Source organism: Arachis hypogaea, chromosome 2, assembly GCF_003086295.3.
Source record: "Arachis hypogaea cultivar Tifrunner chromosome 2, arahy.Tifrunner.gnm2.J5K5, whole genome shotgun sequence".
NCBI classification, from domain to species: domain Eukaryota; kingdom Viridiplantae; phylum Streptophyta; class Magnoliopsida; order Fabales; family Fabaceae; genus Arachis; species Arachis hypogaea.
In genome coordinates this window covers 14,110,451-14,128,580 of record NC_092037.1, presented here as the reverse complement: position 1 = coordinate 14,128,580, position 18,130 = coordinate 14,110,451, and the positions used below count along the sequence as shown (strand labels likewise).

General features: G+C 32.6%; 1 long non-coding RNA gene across 1 annotated transcript; it reads left to right on the top strand.

The window, feature by feature from the left end:
* The first annotated feature begins 9,959 nt into the window (after nt 1-9,959).
* Nucleotides 9,960-13,758, top strand: LOC140177822 (uncharacterized). Its single transcript, XR_011869306.1, has 2 exons — nt 9,960-10,167; nt 13,089-13,758. It is a non-coding gene; the product is annotated as an uncharacterized lncRNA (long non-coding RNA).
* Nucleotides 13,759-18,130: the final 4,372 nt, after the last annotated feature.

The following is an 18,130-nucleotide window of genomic DNA, read 5'->3' as shown; positions in this document are numbered from 1 at the left end:
GCTTTATGTCAAAAATTTTCATCAACCAGTTTTTGGTACAGAGAAGCCTAATGATAAGTCTGATGATGATTGGACTTTGTTGCATAGACAAGTTTGTGGATATATTAGGCAGTGGGTTGACGATAATGTGTTGAACCATATTATTGGAGAGACACATGCTCGAACCCTTTGGATTAAGCTTGAACAGTTGTATGCTCGGAAAACTGGGAATAACAAGATGTTTTTGATCAAGCAGTTGTTGGCTTTGAAGTATACAGATGGGACATCAATGACAGATCACTTGAATAATTTCCAAGGAATTATGAATCAGTTATCTTCCATGGGCATCAAGTTTGATGAAGAGGTTCAAGGATTGTTACTTCTTGGCTCCTTACCAGACTCGTGGGAAATTCTCAGAATGTCATTGTCCAATTCTGCTCCTGATGGTGTAATCTCTATGGATCTTGCCAAGAGTAGTGTTTTGAATGAAGAGATGAGAAGAAAGTCACAAGGTACATCGACTACACATTCAGATGTTCTTGTTTCTGAGTCTAGGGGGAGAAGCAAAAGTCGAGGTCCTAAAGGTAGAGATCAAAGCAGAAGCAAGTCTCGAGGAAAGTATAAGAATATTGAGTGTCATCATTGTGGTCAAAAGGGACATGTGAAGAGATTTTGTTGGCAGCTAAAGAAGGAGAAAGCCAAGGCAAGTAAAGACAAGAGCACAAATAAAGATGATGGTAACAAGGAAGACAAGGTTAATGTAACTCATGATGATTTTCTTGTTGTTGAGGAGTTTGAATCTGTTAACCTTGTTGATAATAGCACTAGTTGGGTGATTGATAGTGGTGCTTCTATTCATGTTACATCTAGGAGGGATTTGTTTACATCTTATACTCCTGGTGATTTTGGTGATGTGAAAATGGCTCATCAAGGTATTGCAAAATGTGCTGGTGTTGGACAGGTTTGTTTAGAAACCTCCAACGGTACCAAGTTGACTTTGAAGCTTGTGAAGCATGTTCCGGATATTCGGTTGAACTTACTTTCTGTTGGTTGTGTGATGAAGACTTGGATAGCTCATTTTCTCGTGATAGCTGGAAGCTCACCAAGGGTTCCATGGTTGTTGCTAGAGGTACAAGACACTCTACTCTTTATTTAACTCAAGCAAAGATTGTGAAAGATGTTGTTAATGCTGCTGAGTTTGTTGATGAAACTGATTTATGGCATAAGAGATTATGTCATATGAGTGAGAAGGGTATGAATATGTTATCCAAGAGGAATCTTTTATCTGGTTGTAAGGTTGCTTTGCAAAAGTGCAATCATTGTTTTGCTGGAAAACAAAACAGGGTCTCTTTTAAGAGCCATCCACCTTCAAGGAAGCCGGAGATACTTGATTTGGTGCATTCTGATGTATGTGGGCCGATGAAGACAAGAACACTTGGAGGGTCTATCTATTTTGTAACCTTTATTGATGATCATTCCAGGAAATTATGGGTTTACACTTTGAAGACCAAAGATCAAGTTTTGAATGTGTTCAAGCAATTTCAAGCTTCTGTTGAAAGAGAAACTGGGAAGAAGTTGAAATGCATTCGTACTGACAATGGTGGTGAGTACTCAGGTCCATTTGATGCTTATTGTAAAGAGCATGGTATAAGACATCAGAAGACTCCTCCAAAGACTCCTCAGTTGAATGGCTTGGCTGAAAGGATGAACAGAACACTGGTTGAAAGAGTTAGGTGCTTGTTGTCACAATCTGGATTGGCAAAATCCTTTTGGGGTGAAGCTTTGAGCACTGTTGTTCATGTCTTGAACCGGACACCATGTGTTCCCTTGCAATTTGAAGTGCCAGAGAAGGTATGGTCAGGTAATGATGTTTCTTATGATCATTTAAGAGTCTTTGGATGTAAAGCTTTTGTTCATATTCCTAAAGATGAGAGATCTAAGCTTGATGTAAAGACTAGGCAGTGTATTTTTATTGGCTATGGCATGGATGAGTTTGGTTACAGGTTTTATGATCCTGTTAACAAGAAGGTGATTCGAAGTAGAGATGTTGTCTTTGTTGAAGACCAAACATTGAAGGATGTTGATCATGCGGAGAAGCCAATGGTTCAGCCTAGTGATGATTTTTCTGACTTGGATATTACTCCCTCTATGCCTTTGGTAGAAGATGGTAGAGTTGAAGCTCAAAATAATGAGCATGATACAAGTGCAGGTGAAGATGGAACAGTTGATCCGATACTTGATGAAGTTGGTGATGATGATCAAGATGAAGAACCAGCTTTGGAAATTCCTGCAAATGCACTCAGAAGGTCTACAAGAGAGAGGAAGCCTTCGTCAAGGTATTCTCCACATGAGTTTGTTTTGTTGACTGATGGGGGAGAACCTGAATGCTTTGGAGAGGCTGTTGAAGATGAAAGCAAAGCTCAATGGCTTGAAGCTATGCAAGAAGAAATGAAGTCCTTGCTTGAGAATGATACCTATGAGTTGGTGAAGCTACCGAAGGGTATGCGAGTTTTGAAGAACAAATGGGTATTCAGAATTAAGAATGAAGAACACAATTCTAAGCCTCGGTATAAGGCTAGATTGGTTGTTAGAGGTTTTAGCCAGAGAAAAGGTGTTGATTATGAGGAGATCTTTTCTCCTGTTGTGAGGATGTCATCCATTCGTGCTGTGCTTGGATTAGCAGCGTCTCTTGATTTAGAGATTGAGCAAATGGATGTGAAGATAGCTTTTCTTCATGGTGATTTAGATAAGGAGATATACATGGAGCAACCGGAGGGCTTTGTTGTTAAAGGAAAGGAAGATTTTGTGTGCAAGCTTAAGAAGAGTCTTTATGGGTTGAAGCAAGCTCCAAGACAGTGGTACAAGAAGTTTGAATCTGTTATGGGGAAGCATGGTTACCATAAGACAACTTCAGATCATTGTGTATTTGTGCAAAAATTTTCTGATGATGATTTTATCATTCTTTTGCTTTATGTGGATGATATTTTGATTGTGGGCAAGAATGCTTTGAGGATTAATGAGTTGAAGAAACAGTTGAGCAGGTTCTTTGCTATGAAGGACTTGGGTCCTGCCAAACGGATTTTGGGCATGACTATTACTCGTTATAGAGATTCCAAGAAGCTTTATTTGTCACAGGAGAAGTACATAAAGAAGGTGCTTCAAAGGTTTGGCATGAATGATGCCAAATGTGTTGCTAGTTCTTTTGCTCCTCATTTTAAGTTGAGTACCAAGCAGTGTCCAACCACTGATGAGGAGAAACAAGCAATGGATGAAATTCCTTATGCCTCAGCTGTTGGAAGCTTGATGTATGCTATGGTGTGTACTAGACCAGACATTGCTCATGCGGTTGGTACTGTGAGTCGTTTTCTCTCTAATCCAGGTAAAGAACATTGGAATGCTGTTAAATGGATTATGAGATATCTCAAAGGTACAACTAACTTGAGTTTGAGTTTTGGTGGTGAGAAACCTTTGCTAGTTGGCTTTACTGATGCAGACATGGCAGGAGATATTGATTCTCGAAAGTCTACTTCAGGTTATTTGGTCAAGTTTGCAGGGGGAGCTATTTCATGGCAGTCAAGGTTACAGAAGTGTGTTGCACTTTCTACCACAGAGGCAGAGTTTATTGCAGCAACTGAAGCATGTAAAGAGTTGTTGTGGATGAAGAAGTTTCTTGCAGCACTTGGTTTTAAGCAAGACCGTTATGTCTTGTTGTATGATAGCCAAAGTGCTATTCATCTTGCCAAGAATTCTACTTTTCATCCAAGATCTAAACATATCGATGTTAGGTATCACTGGATACGGGATGTGTTAGATTCCAAGTTGTTGGAACTTGAGAAAGTTCACACTGATGACAATGGTGCTGATATGATGACAAAAGCATTGTCAAGAGAAAAGTTTGAAACATGTTGTTTGATCGCCGGAATGGCGAGGGCCTCCACCTAGTCGAGAAGGGGGAGATTTGTTGGGTTTTTTTCTCTCCTTTGTGAGGCCCAAGCCCAACATTTTGGGGGTGTATTCTTGCACCCTAGTGTCACAACCCTAATTCAGTTTTTGAGGGTTATTGAGAGTGATAGAGAGTAGCCACAAAGAGAGAAAGAAAGGGAAAAACAGAATTCCCGTTTTTGTCCAAAGCAGCAAATTTCAAATGGCAGTTTCTCAGTTGTTCACCGTTGGATCGGCTTGAAATTTAAACTGCATGTTCCTATCATTTTGTTCTTCATTCTGATCGGTGGAGATGTTGATTGGAGGTTTGAAGTAGGAGAAATTGGCTTCGCAAGAGAGAAATTAGGTTTCCCGTTTTTACACAGAGCAGCAATCTTGGAACGACAGTTTCTCATTCTTTCACCGTTGGATCGACGTGAAATTTGGACTGTAGATTCTTCACATCTTGTTCTTCATTCTGAACGGTGGAGATTTTAATTGGAGGTCTGCAGAGGTAGAAATTGGCTTCGACATCAGCTCTGTTTTTTGGGTATATTTCATCTTCTTGCTTCTTATTTGTGAGCTTTGGTGCTTTGATGTTTTGGCTGGTTATATGCACATTTTTGTGCTTTGTTTGAGACACTCTTGTACCTCATTTGATTATAATGGAACTATTTCATTGGTCTGGACGACCCGTGGTTTTTACCTCTCACGTTGAGGGGGTTTTCCACGTTAAAATCTCGGTGTGTTCTTGTTATTGCTTTACTTGCTATATTTGCTTGTTATAGTTGCTGCCATATTGTGTTGTGAGTGCTTCCATATTGTTCTTGTGTTGGATATTGTTGTCGTTTCCGCTGCTAGGCTCTTTCACTATTTTGTCTAATTTTAGTGACTTAATAGCTTGTACTTATCTCTAATGCTAATAATATATTAATGATTCCTGTTCAGCTTATTTTATGGGCAGGCATTTTCATTTGTCGTTTAGTGCATTTGACGAGGTTGTAGATATTATGTGTCGTTCCTTTATTCTTACGTATGGTACAATATAATTTTTTCCTAATTGAGGGACAAATCTTATAACATACTAAAAATACTATACTTTTGTCTAAGCGTGTACGATCCTAAAAAAAAGTCCGAACAATTTGGGTGAATTTTGATCCGAATTAGAAATGGCTCAGCAAGATTTAAAAAAAAAATTACAACCCAATAAAATAATTCAAAGATAAAGTATTATTTTAGTTTTTAATATTTAGATTAAATTTTAATTTTATTTTAAAGATTTTAAATATTTTATTTTTATTTCATAAAATTTTAAATATATTTAATATAATTCTATTGTTAAATTTGATATTAATAGTTAATCAAATGAGTAACTTTAACGTTAATAATGTTCAATATAATCCTTCTTATAACACTTTTTCTTCTTAATTTTCTTTTCTTTTACAAAATTCAAAATTTTAACAATCAATCATCAACTTTCAAAATAAAAAAAAATTATATTAGTGATCGTTGATGAATCAATTTTATTTACATAATAAAATTGAATGTTATTGACTCTTCAATATGCGAATTGCTTGCATCATATTTAATAGTGGAGCTACATTGAACTCATTTAAAATTTTTTTAGAATTAAAATAAAATGTTCAAAAAAAATTTTAACTAAAATAAGACGTTTAAAATATTAAAAATTAAATTAAAATTTATCCTAAAACTAAGACTAAAATATTATTTTACCCAACAATTCAATTAGATTTAGGCCAAAGCTCGAGTCACTCCAATTTAACCAGATTGAATAGAAGAGAGTGTGTGTATTACACCTTAGGGGAGAACAACATTTATAGGTAGAAACTAGAAACTAATCAAAGAGAAGTTTAAGAAAGGTCAAGAATGAATCTTGAGCATTACTAATTATCTATAACAGAAAATGTACACTTGTAGCATAACTAATTGGAGATGGTTATTTTTTCTTTATATCTTCTCTCAAACTCAAGAGAGGTTTTGGAATTGCTCTTTACTTACTATAAGAAGTATAATTTATTGAAATTAAAATATTCAATTTTTTAATTTGTTTCAAATTTAACATTTTATTCCCGAATATATATAAGGCATTTGAGATACTCATGTCCAAAGAATTTTTATATCCAAAAAATAAACAAATTAGGTTTTATTTGTCATTTTTTTTACAATTGCTGCGTATATTATGCTTACGTATATTCCTAAAAAATAAATTACATGAAACAAAGCTCACTTAATAATTGTGTATTCAAGTAAAATGAAAAGGAAAAATGAACGAAGAGAAGGCTGATAATTTTGTATATGATTTTCAAAATGCTGAATTTTTTGAAAATGAGCTATACATTATCAATTTCAAGAATATGGGTCTAAATTTTTGTTTTTAGGCTGAAAAAAGTAATTATTTTTGTCCTCTTTTACAAGTCCCAAAAACACATTGTTTTGGCTTTTTCTATTTTTCACAGGTTACAAAAAATAGTATACAATTTATTTTGCGATTATGACTTCTCTCTTAACTTTTTACAAGTTGTAGAGAGTACTATATTAATATAAGTATATATCCACTGGATTTTTTATTTAAATAAATATTTTATTTATTAAAATAAATAATTATAAAAATTATTATAAAAATACGTTTTTAGCTTTATTTCGTTTATACTGTAAACAAGATAATTATGAATATAAACGAAATAAGACTGTGGGACATATTTTCGTAATAATTTTTATAATTATTTATTTCAATAAATAAAATATTTATTTGATTTATTTAAATAAAAAATCCCATATTCACTAGATCCCTAGTATGTAATTTATTATTATTTGGGCATGGATGACACGAGGACTTTACAATGCTCAAGGTTTCATAGACCGTTGCTATATCCCTATAAAGTTAATCAAACCACTTTTTTGAACTTTTAACATACATGACCATTTGAAGATGAAACAATATAAAAAAAATTCATAATTATTGATTCAAATTAAACCTAATTAATCCATTAGCCCAGCATGAGCGAAATTGTATCTGGACACACATAGATGCGTGCGTTGCCTCTAATGACCTATATATGTTAATTGCTACCAAATATAATTCATGCCTCAACATTTGTATGTGTGAACCCATTGTATTACAAAATAAATTAGAAATAACATGTGTCTCTATGTGGCTGCTATATATATTAAGCAATTGATTGATCAATACAACGAACCTTTTTGACTCTTCTCACTAGTTATTTAATAATACATTAGAATTTATGAAAGTCCAAAAAGGTACAAACTAACAACCTTATATTATGGAGGCTATTCATTCCTTCAATTCCTCTTATACCTTGATTTACTAGTAAATATGTTGATTTATAATCATAATTTGAAGGAAGAAGAGCATGTGACTTGCCAAGAGAAGAAACTGAGAGTTATAGGCATATCAAGGAGAAGCTATCTCGATATATACACATGTAAGTACTAAATAACCTATCTACATAATTTAAACATAAAAACAATCAAATACATACCCTTTGCAGATTCACATTAATTACTATTGTTGTGGGTTTTTTATTTTGCTTTTTTTTTGTTACTCATAATGTTTCCCAATTTGAGAAACTATGGTAATCTGAATTTTATTTAGAAGTTTATTGTTAGTCAATAAATTAATGTATACATAAGATGAGATTTGATCCATTCTCCAACACTTGATTAATGACCAACCCTAGTTTTTTTTTTTTTTTGTTCTTTAAATTTCACATTTACAACTTGAAATAATTAAATTCGTAACCATTCATTGCGATTTATTATAGCCTATATATTGGGACCAAAATGCAACAACCTTATCGTAGTTTTATTGCCATTAAAATAAAGACATAATGCAATTAAAGTGTGAAATATATTTGATAAACATGAATACTATATCAAATTTAAACATTGATTTTATTTAGTGCCTTAAGAACTAGTTGACTGGAAATCTATGATGTATGACATAGACACCGGATACAATACGATATGAGATATGCTGACACGCAAATTTTAAAATCTTATAAGACATGAAGACACACATATATAAAATATAAAGTATTTTTTGGATAAATCGTAACGATATTTTAATATTTTATTGATATTAAAATATAAATTAACTTTTTTAATTATTTTTAATGTCTTATTTTAATTATATCAAGTATTTAAAATTATTTTTTATTTTAATATATAATAATATATACTATATCTAAATTTATTTCAAAAATATATGTTAAGAATAAGACTGGACACACTGACATGTGATAGTATTTTGGTGTGTTCAAACGTGTCTGAAAAAAAATTATTATTTTTTATTAAGACACGGTTGGACACAGCAGACACGCATTGTATCGGATGAATATCAATAAATATCATGTCAAAAATATGTCCGACATGCAAATACAATAACTCAACAAAATGCCCGCTTGATAGCTTGAAATAAACCGTGTTCGTACAAAAGTAACAAATGCTTACATTATTATAAAGAGTAAGCATACAAAATATAATTATTTGGGTCGCCATTTCCGTCACCTTATTTTTTTTTACCAATAAAAAAAGATATCATTACAATAAGTATCAAATTTTAGATTTTTTTTATTATAGACACTCATAATATATTATAAAATTATTCATCTCAAATATTTAAAATGTCAAATAAAGATATATAAATAATTATACGTCTAATAAATACGATATATTTTTTTTTAACTTAAGATACACCCATGAAAACGATGTTTTTTGAAAGATACAACTGGTGGGAATAATAAGTAAGTCCATGGAATAATGGCTTTTGCAGTTGAATGTGAAACAAAAACCGATTTTTAGAGCAGTTATGCTATATTTTATATTAATTGATCGAAAATAATTAGAATTAATTTGAATAAGCCTAATTCATCCAAAAGTTAATTCAAGGGGGGCGAGAGATATCTATAAACATTTTAAAAGTATTTCCGTGAGATTTGATATAAGAATAAAACAATACGTGACTTTCATTTCTCTTTATTATATATATGACCTCTGTTTAATTTCCAGGTTTATATTGAAGATAGATTCTATCTATTTTATTTTTTAGTTTTTTATTTCAAATTTAGAAATAATTATATTTATAATTTCATCAAGTAGTAAAATCAGGCTTTCGGTCAACATAATTGAATGATTCTTTTGCTAAATATAATTGAAGTTCCCACATAAGCATGTATCATTGGATTGAGAAGATAAAGTAATAAACACGATGAGTAGGGTTTATTGTTAAATAAGCCAAAACAAAAACGGTACCCCTTATTTGAAAAAGAAAAAAAAAAAGGTAGGCCGTCATAGAAAACACCAACTATATATATTATTCCCTTCGCAGTCTTACTTTTAATAGCAACAAAATTTCAACTTATTACATTCTATTTTATTTTATTTTTTTTGGTGACTACATTCTATTTTATTTAACTACATAAATAAGAAATATTAAAAGGTTTAGTGTCAAATCGTTTTTCTCTAAAATACTTTTTTTATTATATTTAAAAATAATATTGTAAGATATTTTTTAAAAATTTATAAAATTTGAAAATCCAATATATATATATATATATATATAATGTATTATCAGTGTAAAATAATTTTACACTTGTATTCAATTACTTAACACTATATTAAAAAAATAATTATTTTTTATATTAGTCACATAAATAATTTTCGAAAAGAAATAAAGATCATATGTGATTGGCACCACTAGACAAAATAACATAAAAATTAAAAAATAACAAAAATTAAACACATATATTATTAAATGCAAAAAAAAAAAGAGACATTATATCAAACCTTCCACTGATGATAGCCAATGATTTTTTATCTTTGCTTTCATTGTGTTTGTTATAATCTCTCCAATTTTCTGTGAAATACTGAAATCTAATCCAATTAGCTTTGCCCACGGAATCATGGAGAGAAATTAGAGCAACATTATTATATGGCTTTATAAAATTAAATAATAAAAATTATAATGATATATTATATTGTTTCTCCTATACCTACCAAACCTCAACTCTCTCTACCTCCTCTTTTTCTTTCTTGCTGCTTTCTCTTGTCAAGCCCTCATCTATGTCTTTCTCCCTCAAAATAAAAGGTTTTATTTATTTATTTATTATTTCTCTCATTGCTAAATGAAATTATTGTTGTGGGTTTATAACGTTTCAAGGTTGTGGGGCTGAAGAAAATGATTGATTTCAGGGGAAGTTGCACAACCAAACAGTACTGAATTAAGAGGTAGGTTCAACATAGCTTTCCTTATTAATTTCTTGTTTGTCCTAGAAAATATTTTAGAGCGAAGATTATTACTTTATGAATATTGCATTGTTTTTTATTGGGTGAAGATGTTTGTCCAATTGATTATTCAAACGAGAATCAATGAATTGAACTTGGGTTGGTGGTATATATATATACAGTTGTTTGCGTATATAGAAGGTTAGTTGATCCTAATTGATATTATATATTGTTCATCATCAATTCAATTTTTTCTTGTATATTTGGACGAGTAATTTACTTATCCAATTATTCACCAGTTTTTTCTATCTATTCATTGTTGGATTTGCATCTGAATTTGAATTTGAATTTCTAATATACATTTAGTTTCTTGCTACATGTACTGAAATAAAATAAAAAAAGACTGTGATGTTATAATGGTAAATTTATACAGATAATCTCTATTCAAATTGATCATAGTTGTATTTATGCCCTTAATTAATGGAGACTTTATTCCCATCATTGGAGAAGAGAAATTGAGAGTTTGATATGAATATTCATATATGAACTTGAATATTTTTCTTTTTTAATGTTTGCAAGAGATATTGAGAACCTTTTATAGAGAGGAATGTGCAAAACTTGTTATAACTAATTTCCTAACAAACAATAACTAACTTTCTGTTTTTATTACTTCACCCTTTCCTTACCATATTAGCATAGTCATTTTTTTTTCTTTTAATGTAATTGTTAAAGGTTTGATTCTCAAAGAGAGAAGCAATGGTGAGTAGTACATAGATGGTCCTTGCCACTTACATAGATATGTTTTACTTTTGATGGAAAAATGTATTTGAGTAATTTGATTTGTTTATTACATCAACAAAACTTCTTTCGAATATTGATTTATGTTTCTTAATTCTGTTGTGTCATTGGTGATGGTTACAACATGACGAGTTGATTTTGATTTGATTTTGTTAGAGTTCATGTGTGGACAATTAGTATTTTTGTTCAAAATTTTTTTTGTCTCTATTTGTTATGAAATTATTTTTTAAAAAAATTTAAGTTGTTTAGAAAAAGGCACACGAATGGTTATATATCTAATATGCTCTTTTAAATAAGAACTTTTTTTTGAATTCGCTTAAATCTTTGTATAAATTTTTTTTATTTGTTTTATGTTTTTTTTTTGAGATAACAATCAAAGATCGAAATCTAAATTTTTTAGATATAAAAAAAACTCTAATTCTAATATCATAAAATTACTTATCCTAAAAATTTAAATTAATATATAAAAAGAGACAATTTAAATTAATATATAAAAAGAGATAGATAAATAATTATCTCTATTAATAAAGACGGTAAGTTTAACTTAGTGATAGTTGATGTTACTTTATTTTGTGTGTGATACCTCACCGTTTGTTGATTTTTATTGCGTAAATTTTGATGATGTTTGAATGTTGCTTTTTAGATATAAATATAGAGAAAATGAGTATATAAACATATCATAAGAGTAATTTATTTTTTATTTTAGAGATAATTAGGTAGAATTCACTAATATTTTTTATTAATATCTAATATTTGAATTAAACATCAAAACGATCCTTAAACCTTTTTATTGTTTAAAATCGTCCATGACATTTACAAATTGGTCTTTAAATTTTTATTTCTAATGATACCTTCATCATTCTTTCATAATTCCACATCATTTCTTCATTTTGAGAAATAAAAAATGTTGATTACTATTTTAATTTTCAACTCAAACATTAAAGACTTTACAATATTTTTTTCATATATTTTAAGAGTTTTCAATAATTCTTTTGTTTCTTCTCTCATTTAAGAGGCAAGTACTAAAGTGGTACATTATTCTTTAATAAGTAATGAAATAAACTGTTTCTAATTAATAATAGGGTTTATTTTGAGGGATTTAGTAGGAATCAATAATTTCTTGAGTATCTGATCTATCCTAATTATCTATGTTTCTAAGAATAAATTTCCTAAGGATAGATACATTTGTGAATAGGATTCTTAGAAGAAAATGGATTTTAAAAAAATCTTTAAAGAATAAAATGGACTCCACTTTACTTGTTGTCTTAATTGTCACTACAGATATACATTTTGTCAAATTTTGTCAACTTTAATTTTATTATTCTTGAACACTTTTCTGGTCATTGTGATTGTAAAGTCCCCATTTTCTTTTGATTGATTATTACCAACAGGAGATGTAGTGGGGAAGAATGAGAGTCAAGATATGTAAAACAATTTACAAAATGTCACAATCTTTTACCAATCAAGATGTTAGATACAAACCCTAGTTTGGACTAATTTGTGAAATTTCAAGATAAGAAGAAAATGTAGCTACTCATTCCCCTTTTGTGTTGAGATATGCCATTGAACATACGTTACTAGCAGTAAGAATCAAAACTGAATTTTATTGGCAGCATTTTATTCCATGATAATTAGTTGATCAAATAGAAGAATATCATCTCTTCTTGGGTTGCATTTGGGGATTGAGGTCTAAAAGAAAAAAAAAAAAAAATATATATATATATATATATATATATATATATATATATATATATATATATATATATTTAATGAAGATATCTAAACTCGCAAGCACACACCAATATTACAAAACCAAATAAAGGAGAAAATAATAGAACTACAAACAAACAAAGAAGAAGAAAAGAAATTAAATCTAAGTGAAATTAAACAAGATTTAATTGAAGTAATAGCTAGGACTTCCACCTTGATGATTATTATTATTATTATCCGAAATACTTAGGAGTTGCTCAAGATATTCAACTCCTAAGTCCTCTAACACCATCACACTACTACTTGATGATGATGATGATGATGATGATGATGATGATTCTTCACTTTTCCCTTTACACTTTGCATTTTGAGTAGTATCATTTTCCTTTGATGATGACAATTTTCTTCTCATGTAGTTTCTCTCTTTGAGTGCAAGTGCTGGTGAATACCCTTTGTTGTTGTTGTTGCCACAACTATACTCAATTCCTTGCAAGGAATCTTTGACCTTTTGGACTGGAAAATTGAGAACAGTATTGTAACCTCTCATGGCAAATGCAGCTTGATCATAAGCCAAAGCAGCATCTTCAGCACAATCAAAGGTTCCAAGCCAAACCCTTGTTCCATTTCTTGTTGTGTCTCGAATTTCGGCTGCGAATTTCCCCCATGGCCTTTTTCTTACACCTATGTACCTTCCTTTTTCACCATGATGAACCTCTTCATCTTCTTCTTCATGCTTCTTGTTCTTCACATTTTTCTCCTTGTATTTGTTGTTGTTACCTATTTTTGGGACTTGTTGTGAATGCATAGAGAAGTCGATGATATCAAAAGAAGGAGAATCATCAACATTGTTGTTGGAAAATGTTTGGAAGCAAAAATTTGGTGAAGATGATGTGTTCCAGTCTTGGATCTCAAAGAAATTAGGGGAAGTCATTTTTGGCAACTATGAGTATTTTTTGTTGCTTGAATCCTATGAACCTATTGACCCTAGGTAGCTGTAACCCTATTATTTATATAGGTCTTGGATCCCATCCAATTGTTTCTTTAATGTTATAATTATAAACTTATATAAGTTTGGGGAATCTATCACATTGAAGTCTTAAATAATTTAAGATTGCCTTGCTATATATAAACGAAACTCAAGAAAGAGTTCGTTTGTCTTATTAGATTATGGATTGTACAATAATGATTCATGTTGCTAGTTTCTTGCACGTGAATTCAGTATTTTTTGTATTAAGGAATTCTTTTTAGGTGCATGAACAAATAGTTAAAAATATAACTAGAGGGTGAATTCTTTGAGTACAACTGCATATCTAAGCATTTTTATTTTTAAGTCCAATCAAGCATGTTAAAACTTAACAAAGACCATTTTTATTATACTAACGTATATACATGCGCGTTTTAATAATACTTCTTCGTTTCTGTCTTAGTATTCTTTCTTCTTTTTCTTCGCGTTTTTCTTTTTTCTTTTTCATCTTTCTCATTTTTCTTCTTTGTGTTCCTTCTTCTTCGTCGCATTTTTTTAAGTAATTTCGATTTATTTCTTAGTCTAATTGTAACACCCTAATATTCAAATCTTTATACTCGAGTCATAAGTCAATGATATTACGGTGATACGATTCTCAGGTGGATTTTTAATATATAAATATAGGTAATTTTCGAAAGGAGTATTAATCGAGAAGCCTGAAAAGAGTAGAAATAAAATCGCGAAGACGTATCACTCACGTTTCGACAACGAAAAGTTAAACTGCTAAGCCGAACGCGATATACGGACAAGGCATAAAGGAGATTAAGAGATAGATAACAGATAGATATATATAACATAAGTAATAGCCACTAGTCGCGACCCGCGAAGTTTAGGCCGGCTAGGGTACAGAATGAAAGTAGTTGACAACAGTATATCCTAATCTCTCCCAAAGGAAACATAAGAGCCTCTATAGGCAAGTTCCAAAAGAGTTCAATACATAATATAATCTTTTCAAAACAAAGATGGAGAGATTCTAAGCAAAACACAAAGTAGAGAAAATAAAGATCTTCGCCGTCTCTCAGACATACCACAGCTCACTTTTGAGCACTTGAACCTGTATCTGAAAAACAAGAGATATATACGGAATGAGAACCCGGGCCCATGGGTTCCCAGTACGGTAAAAGTGCCAAATAAATACAATGCACTGCAATAAAAACTCACTAAGCATCCTAAACTCCTTTTTCACAAGTATCCAGCCTAGATCCTCACTAATCCATAAATAGGCATCTGTCGTAAGGGGATACTAAATCTAGTTCATGTTACACATATTTCCCAACTCGCTGATTCTTCCACGAATCAGACTCAGAATCATAAGCAAAACCATTACCAGTTGTTCTGCCTCAGCAACTCTATATCAATACATCATACCATCGCCTGGAGCTAGTGAAATCACATCACTGCGTCTACCCAGGGGGCTCAAATTATCTCATTCAAAAATCATCATCATCATGCAATCGCATCATCAATTCATCTCATCGAGAACAGCCCTCAACATCCACCGACACCAACATGAGGGATCTCTCAGTTGTACAAATACAAGCAATACAGACAAGTAATACACAAATAAGGTACAAGTAGAACAAGTAGCACATAATCAGGTAATATAGCATATATGATGTAGAAATCCAAAATAAATAGGCAAAACCCAAACAATTCAAACATATGCAAATGATGTATGCCTGCCCTATGGCTGATGATATCATCTTTCGGTTATATAGCCAACCCGACATGTCCTGGTAGCTAACCATTGGATAGAAACACCCCTTATGGAGCAAGTAGGTTTGAGCTACAACCCCCTTACTACTACCCGCTCAACTCAGAGCCAGTGGAACAACCACTACTGTGGCTACTACCCAGGCGGGTGTTTAAAAGCTCAACTTGGAGCGAGTGGATTCACCACTACTGCCGCTACTACCCAGGCGTCACAATCTTTGACCTGGAGCAAGTGGGACGAACCACAACCCTTGCTACTGCCCACGTATCTTAAGCATTAACCCGGAGCAAGCGGGACGAACCACAATCCTTGCTACTTTCTCATTGCTAGACATATCATAATGATTTAATACATAAGGGGTGAGATCGGAGGCTTAGAAGTATGAGATTTAGTTTTTAAAACTCAAAAATCAACTTTGTGATGAAAACAGGGCCACGCGTACGCGTACTCCACGCGCACGCGTGGATGGCCACAAAACTCATCGGCACATACGCGCCATTCATGCGGACGCGCGGGTTGAAAAATAGACAACGACGCGTACGCGTGGCTACGCGTGGATACACTTGCACCCCAAGCACAAGACTGGCACAACTCTGGCACAACTCTCAGAAAAATGACTGGGCAATGGGTGCAGCGCTTCGATGCGCACGCGTACACCACGCGCACGCGTGGATGGTGCCTTCTTGAAGAACGACGCGTACGCGCCAAGTGCGCCTACGCGTGGAGGGTCATTCTGCTAAAAATTTTCTAAGTTAAAAGCTGCAGAATTCACAGATTCAACCCCCAATCTTCTGACGGACATAACTTCCTCATTTTAAATCGTTTTTCGCCCGTTCTTCGAACGGCATGGACATCCCGGATCCAACTTCACTTCTAAACAAATTTGACACAAAATAGAAATCCGCAGTCCAAGTTATGTCCCGTCAAATTATGCCTAAAAACCATGTTTTCACTCAAAACCACAAAGTGCCATTTTCAAAACAAGCCATTTTCAACTCTTTTCAAAATCAACCAAAACATGCCAATTTCATCCCTTTTCTTTGAAATCAATCAAAGTATATCAAAATCGACATTAAGCCTCCTGAACTCATATACTAACACATTACCACAATTCATAAAACCGCCATATAACCATTTTTACCCATTTCAAACAAATGGCTAAATTACAAACACATCAACATGTCATACATCCTTCCTCATCCCAATTTCTAACAATACTATTTCCAATCAACCATCATTATACATAATCAATGTCATACTCACTATCACGTGGTTTCACCCACAAATCAACCTTAATCATTCCTCAAGCATATATCACAACATACATATCTCTCATGCATCATCATACCATCAAGGCATCAATAATCATGATCACATATATGACCACATAACATACCTCAACCAAAATCAAACATACCTCATCTATACAATTTCACCCAAAATTACCAATTTCCACATTTCAACTCCTCTAACCTCATTGTTCAATAACCAACCCAATCATTCATATATTCATTATCTGAAATTCATCCAATCACTTGTGTCATCATACAATGCACACATCAACTTACCTTCCTTACCTCTTTCTGGCCTTTGGCTCAAAATTTACGGCCTCCGGCCCAATTTCACAATTTAAATGCATAAACCACAATTCAATACTCATTACCCAATACATCAATTCTCAATACACCAAGCATACAAGGCCACACAATTCTCAACCCAATCATTAATTCACATTACATACCAACTATGCATATTAGCACCAACCATTTACACAATCCAAACTTAATCCTAGGGGCATCTAGCCTAAGAATTCTCATCACACCACACGGTACTTAAATAAAACTTAAACCGTACCTCTTGTAGCCAAATCAATTGAGCCTCTTCTTTGGAAGTCTCCACCAACCTTAGCCCCAAGCCTCACCAAAGCTCCTCAAGCAACACCAATCTCTCAATTGTGCACCAAAACCATCAAATGCATTAACATAACCAATATCACATACATACATCAACCTAGGGCTCATAAAAAGGACAATTCACAAGGGTTGGAGGGTTTCTTACCTTAACCCACTAAAGTTTGTGATGAATATCACCCATGGCTCATACTAGAGCACTCCTAAACAACCAAAATCACAAGGTTTCCTCAAAACACAAACTAAATTCGAATTTGAAGAGGAAAATAAAAACTGGGCAGAGGATAGTAGATTACTCACCACAAAACTTAGATATAATTGTAGAGGATGAGAAGAGCGACGCGTGGCCACAAACGACTCGTCAATCGGAGCTCCGTAGCTCAAGTTATGGTGGTTTGAAGATCAAAGAGAGTTATGTTTTTTCTCTTCTCTTCTCTCTTCTCAATTCAGTGCCCAACACTCATTCTTTAGGGAAAAATGAGCTGAAATGCTTATAACTAATGTTTATATACGTTGGGTCTTGGGCCCACTTAGGCCCGGTTCACTTATTTTTGTTCGTTGGCCCAATTTTGAACCAAAACCTTTAAGATTAGTGCTCTAAATCGCACTTCAAATATTTCTACCTCCCCTAATTATAATTCCTCATTTCTTAATCTTATTTACTCATAATCAATTTTCTTAGCTGCAGTACCAGACAGGTCTCATCCGGTACTGCCGATAAAATTCCACTGCGCGCTTTTACGCAGAAAACTATGTCTTCCGACTCAGAAAAATTCACTGAATCCAAATATCATATTTAAATCATCAAAT